Below are 6401 nucleotides of genomic sequence, written 5' to 3' on the forward strand. Positions count from 1 at the left end.
GAATGGTACAAATAAATAACTCTAAAAGACAATCTGAAATCGTTAATATAAGATATAGGCCTAATGTCAATTCTATGTGCATGCTGAACTACCACTGAGATACTGAAACTCGCCGTTTATTTGTATATGATGATCTGCGATAGCCATAACCTCCCCGTTGGTGTTATTTCAGAATGTGCAGTTTCCTCAGTTGATGCACGCTATCTAAAAGGGTGACATTACTTAACAACGGAATTTGATACGTCTGTAATACTAACCGGGCATCCAAGAACAAAAAGCAAATTGTCATTCTCTACACAATATTCCTTTGATTACAACATGTCACAGGCTTCTACTCCTACTACTATTTAGGAAAGAAACAGTTCATTCCGGCACGGAAAATCATATGACGGGCACGCAAGTAATTAGCATCATTCAACCTAGTGAGAGCACCACCAAATGACAGTAATACACTTGAAACAAATCATACATAATAATACTTTTAAAAAGCCACAAGCTTACACCGTGTCAATATTTTGTTACGTAGCTATTCGTGAAAGGGACAGCTGCAGCAAAACACATCGAGCCCTATTGATTATTGAATATAGCCTATTAACTCACAGAATGTGCCTCGTACAGAGCCTTATTCAGCTGGGTAGGGTCCGACAAGTAGAATTTTTCATTTTTTATAGGAACATTAATGACGTTTCCTTGTATGGTGTCATCTACAATTTTATTTCAAACATCCGCATGTTTCTGACAGGAATTTGAGTTCGACACTGCCCCACCACTCGTCGCACGTGCCAATAGTATTACACAGTTACAGGATAGGTAACATATACATTTCACTATCTGAAACAAGGACTACAACGCAATCGTAAACAAAAAGTTGCTTTCATTCTGAAAAGCCTGATGAAAATTTTACTAGAAATTTCAATAGAAAATAGTATAAATAAAAATGTTTAGTATTAAATTATTTTCTCAACAACTATCTTATAAAGTTAAGGCCTTAAGGGTATTTGTACAGTCGACTTTACACCAGTTGCGATCATGACAAGTGGCAATGTAATGAAGACAGCCTACTACCGAAGCAGTACTGTATTCAGGGAAATTCGATGTGTGATAGTTTTGATTTCAATTGTTGTAAAGTGTGATACGTCTGGTAACAGGTTTCTCTTAGACATACAACGACCGCTGATCACTATGTAAAGACGAATTTTCTCACTGAAACGATATTAAAAGATGCGAGAGTGTGAAAACACAGAATAAACTGCGTAGATGTAACATATTAGTAAAAAACTGAGTGTTAAGTGTTGTAAAAATGTGTATTGTTAGTAGTTAAACATGGTAACATTTTTCAGCTGTCATACAATAAGTTGTCAGAGGGTGTGCGAACAGTTGTTATAGAAGCGGTAAGTATAGAAGCGGCATTCCGTTGCTCAGCAGACAGGGAGGTGTGGATTTTTTTTTATTATTTTTTTTAACATTCTCTTGTTACTCCATCCGCGGTGCTCATGGTGCTCAGGGAATGAAAAACATGAACAGATTTTAGTTGTATATTCTATGAGTGACTTAATTTTGGGTGACGTAATTAATTTTAGAATTATAACTCCACTGTAAAGAGTTACTCTTTCCTGGCTCTGGTCTTAAAGACGTATTCACGTCAAAAAGACATACGAGTAAGTGTATTATGTTAAAATAAGACGTCATAGATGAACGACACTGGGAAAATGGTTGACTATGTCAGAAAATGCATGGAAGGGAGAGCACTTAAAATTTTCACAAGAGGCGACAAAATTCCTGGAGCCGGCCCTGGCTGTTCCGAAACTTACGTTTCACGAATGCTCCACAAATGTTCTTCTGCAGTAGATGGTAACTGTACTTGTGATTTTTCGACTTCGGCTACTTTCTGTGTCTGCTACTTCTGAAAACTGACATTTCATGTGCCGCCGGCAGTAGTTACTGCTGCCAAGGGATCCTGAAAATGGAGCCCCTTGAAACGAGGAACTGAAATCGTTCTCAACGTTCTGAAACCCACGCAACTTGAAGCCACGCCCACAGCAGTTGCGGGGCGCCGCTCAAAACCAAAGTAAGAGGTCGGCGCGGTCTGTGTGGATGTCAAACCGCGTCGCTCTGCCCAACGACGAACAAGCTCTGCGCAGTGTCGGTACATCCAAGGAAATGGTTTGTTCGTGCAGCAGTCTATTTGAACGGCGTTTCTCGTTTTCCATTTCTAATGACACACGCTGGCACACTGGAACATCTTCGAACACTGCGCAGTTCTGCGCTGCACTGCTCGGCGATCTGTGCAGAGCCACTACCGTTAGATCGCTGATGTTGGCACCAATCGGAAACAGAACACCGTCGACACGAAATGTTCCGACTTGTGCTGACACCAAGGGTACTACAGGACTGTAGGACACGTTTCCGTAGCCAAGCTGTAGACAGCCTGTTAACACTCAACCGGCTTTAAAACAAAACAAAAAAATGAAACATTAAAACGATTAATCGTAAGTATAATAGATTATGTAAAATTAACTGACTTAAAAGAAACATTGATATATCCATAATCTATTACCAGAATATTCAACATTAACTGATTATTTATTCGCCCAACCCACTACAAACCCCTCCACCAATTGACCAACTTACTATTAACATACACGTTTTATTGGTTTCTAATTTGTCTTGTACACAGTGTTTACGCAACGTTTGTAGTATATTTTATTTTGAGCGGAAGTCCAGAATACAGAAAATTCAATAGGTTCCTTTTCCTTTAGTTTGCATTATCTGTGATTTTGTCTCCTGGTAGTAACATAAAGGCTCAACAGGCCGATCAATAATGCTGTAACACTATCTGGTACAGTACTAGAGTCCAGGTAGGATACGGTGGTCGATGCACAGCGACCAATTTTCGTCCAAAGCGCTGGGCGAATTCGTTCGTTTATTCGTAAGGGGAGGCCGACAGTGTTTCCCCCTTTCGGCCGGTTGGGGATGACAACATCGAGGCGCACGCCCTGCAGTCTTTCTCAAACTATTTTACAGAAACTACTAGGTAAAAAAATCATTTTTGCATTACTTATAACTTTATATGTCAGCTTCATGATGATGTGTCCATCATTTCGTTAATGTCGTTAGTTATTGTGATATTTGTATGGAGGTAAGGCACTGCGCGAAACTCGAAAATGTTTGCAATGAAAAATAGGTATCCTATGAATTTGCGTTTGGTGCGTATTGCATAAAATGTTGCTGATTATATAATTTCGCTAACACGTTAAATTTTTCTTTAGACATGGGTGTAGGTCTTTATCTGTCATCAATCTCGAGAAAAATGGTCTGATGTGGGACATAGCACACTCATTTGCGATCACACACACCACTGGTAAAGTGAGAGTGAATTACCTGCAACATTCATCACATTTCATAAATGGTTTGAGATATCGAAATGAGATTTTGGCAAATGACAGCACACAAATGCCGATTGCACATCTACCAGTCACGTTATTCTGCGCGCTCTGTACTTATGGCTCGCTACTAAGCAATAAATAATAAGATGTTTCCACCCAGCACTTAGAATAACGTCATAATAGAGGGTGAAAAAGTGATATAATTCTGACAGTCCCTCTGCCCCTCCCCATCGCCGCACTTTATTTTTCTCAGTCAAATCATTGTTCATCTGACATGTGGCTTTTTATTAGGAAGTGATATGTGTGAATATTTGTGGAGAAAGATAAACTATTATTTTATCTGGTTTATTTAGTTGCAAATTTCTTAAGTATGTGAAAAGAATGGTAAATCACATTGCTGTACCCTCCATGACTATGGCACCAAATGGCATATTCCAGTAGGAAAATGCAAGATGCACGTCTTGATATATGGACTGGTCCTTGACTGGTCTACTGGTTTCCTGATTTGTCACCCACAGAGCATGTCTGCGATGTGATGGGGAGACACACAGGTCTGCTTTCACAACAGCCTCCCGGCAGCATACTTCATGGGCTGACACAGCATATGTTACAGACACGACAAGAAATTTCTCGAGATGACGTCTGGAGGCAGTTTGTATTCATGCCACAACTAATGCAGTAATATATTTGTGACCGCACAGATCACACCTCATAGTGATTTCGATGGTAAATATCAGCTCTGAATAGAAAGGAAGTTTAATCATTTAATACTTCTTTCGTGATTTCTCTCAGTGCACTTTTCAGTTACTTGCAGATCAAACAGAAATACTTTTGAGATTGAGGGGATAGTGGATGACAGTTCATTGACACCAAAGAAATGAGTGTGTGATTGATTCTGAAGTTAAATCGAGCTGTAGGCGATAAATAAGAAATTCGTAACACGATGAAATTATTTCAGTGTGAGTTCACTTTTTTTAAAAAAAGATAAAACTGAATGCATTTGTAAGTAATTTGAAAATAATGAAAAATTACGAGGGTAATCGTATGGGGTTCTTCAGAAATTTATGCTGGTTGCATGGGGTGAAGGGAGACTTTAAAACTGCCTTTTTTTTATTTATTTTTTTTTTTTTTTTTTTTTTTTTTTTTTTTTGTAAATGACACTATCAGGTTCGATATCTGTCACGCCACAAGACCTAAATTTTGTAGGTGACGCAGAAAACTTTTTATATCCCAGAGAACTGATGGTTATCTACTCATTCCTAGAAGTGTGTGAGAATTCAGTAGTGAATAAAGACTGAGTACTCCACATCACCAGGGAAAGAGGGTGAAATAGGAGACACTTGCCCCTTCTCCCTCCCTCCACCCCCACCCACACCCAATCCTCCACCCCATACCACTCCATGACATCTTGAACGTCATGTTGTAGATTGCGTTTTCCCAATCTTCTATCAACAAACTGTAGTCTATCAACCTACCATCGGGTCTATTATTACGATCACTTTGCATGATGTTGTTGTTGTTGTAGGCTTCAGTCCTGAGACTGGTTTGATGCAGCTCTCCATGCTACTCTATCCTGTGCAAGCTTCTTCATCTCCCAGTACCTACTGCAACCTACATCCTTCTGAATCTGCTTAGTGTATTCATCTCTTGGTCTCCCTCTACGATTCTTACCCTCCACACTGCCCTCCAATGCTAAATTTGTGATCCCTTGATGCCTCAGAACGTGTCCTACCAACCGGTCCCTTCTTCTAGTCAAGTTGTGCCACAAACTCCTCTTCTCCCCAGTTCTATTCAATACCTCCTCATTAGTTATGTGATCTACCCATCTAATCTTCAGCATTCTTCTGTAGCACCACATTTCGAAAGCTTCAACTCTCTTCTTGTCTGAACTATCGTCCATGTTTCACTTCCATACATGGCTACACTCCATACAAATACTTTCAGAAATAACTTCCTGACACTTAAATCTATACTCGATGTTAACAAATTTCTCTTCTTCAGAAACGCTTTCCTTGCCATTGCCAGTCTACATTTTATATGTTCTCCACTTCGACCATCATCAGTTATTTTGCTCCCCAAATAGCAAAACACATTTACTACTTTAAGCGTCTCATTTCCTAATCTAATTCCTTCAGCATCACCCGACTTAATTCGACTACATTCCATTATCCTTGTTTTGCTTTTGTTGATGTTCATCTTATATCCTCCTTTCAAGACACTGTCCATTCCGTTCAACTGCTCTTCCAAGTCCTTTGCTGTCTCTGACAAAATTACAAAAAAAATGGCTCTGAGCACTATGGGACTCAACTGCTGAGGTCATTAGTCCCCTAGAACTTAGAACTAGTTAAACCGAACTAACCTAAGGACATCACAAACATCCATGCCCGAGGCAGGATTCGAACCTGCGACCGTAGTGGTCTTGCGGTTCCAGACTGCAGCGCCTTTAACCGCACGGCCACTACGGCCGGCGACAAAATTACAATGTCATCGGCGAACCTCAAAGTTTTTATTTCTTCTCCATGGATTTTAATGCCTACTCTGATTTTTTCTTTTGTTTCCTTTACTGCTTGCTCAATATACAGATTGAATAACATCGGGGAGAGGCTACAACCCTGTCTCACTCCTTTCCCAACCACTGCTTCCCTTTCATGCCCCTCGACTCTTATAACTGCCATCTGATTCCTGTACAAATTGTAAATAGCCTTTCGCTCCCTGTATGTTACCCCTGCCAGCTTTAGAATTTGAAAGAGAGTATTCGAGTTGTTGTTGTTTTTTGGGGAAGGAGACCAGACAGCGAGGTCATAGGTCTCATCGGATTAGGCAAGGACGGGAAGGATGTCGGCCGTGGCCTTTGAAAGGAACCATCCTGGCATTTGCCTGGAGCGATTTAGGGAAATCACAGAAAACCTAAATCAGGATGGCCGGACGCGGGATTGAACCGTCGTCCTACCGAATGCGAGTCCAGTGTCTAACCACTGCGCCACCTCGCTCGGTCGAGTATTCTAGTCAACATTG

At 40.5% G+C, this 6401-nt stretch overlaps 1 protein-coding gene across 4 annotated transcripts in view; it reads right to left on the reverse strand.

Moving 5' to 3' along the window:
- LOC126457215 (ATP-binding cassette sub-family A member 7-like) overlaps positions 1-751 on the reverse strand; it is a 594847-nt gene extending 594096 nt beyond the window's left edge. For all 4 annotated transcript variants that reach the window (XR_007585450.1, XM_050093334.1, XM_050093335.1 and 1 more), the window contains exon 1: positions 601-751. The gene's annotated coding sequence lies outside the window, so the exon portion shown is untranslated. The remainder of the gene's footprint in view (positions 1-600) is intronic.
- Between the last annotated feature and the right edge of the window lie 5650 nt (positions 752-6401).

This window comes from Schistocerca serialis, chromosome 2, assembly GCF_023864345.2.
Source record: "Schistocerca serialis cubense isolate TAMUIC-IGC-003099 chromosome 2, iqSchSeri2.2, whole genome shotgun sequence".
NCBI classification, from domain to species: Eukaryota; Metazoa; Arthropoda; class Insecta; order Orthoptera; family Acrididae; genus Schistocerca; species Schistocerca serialis.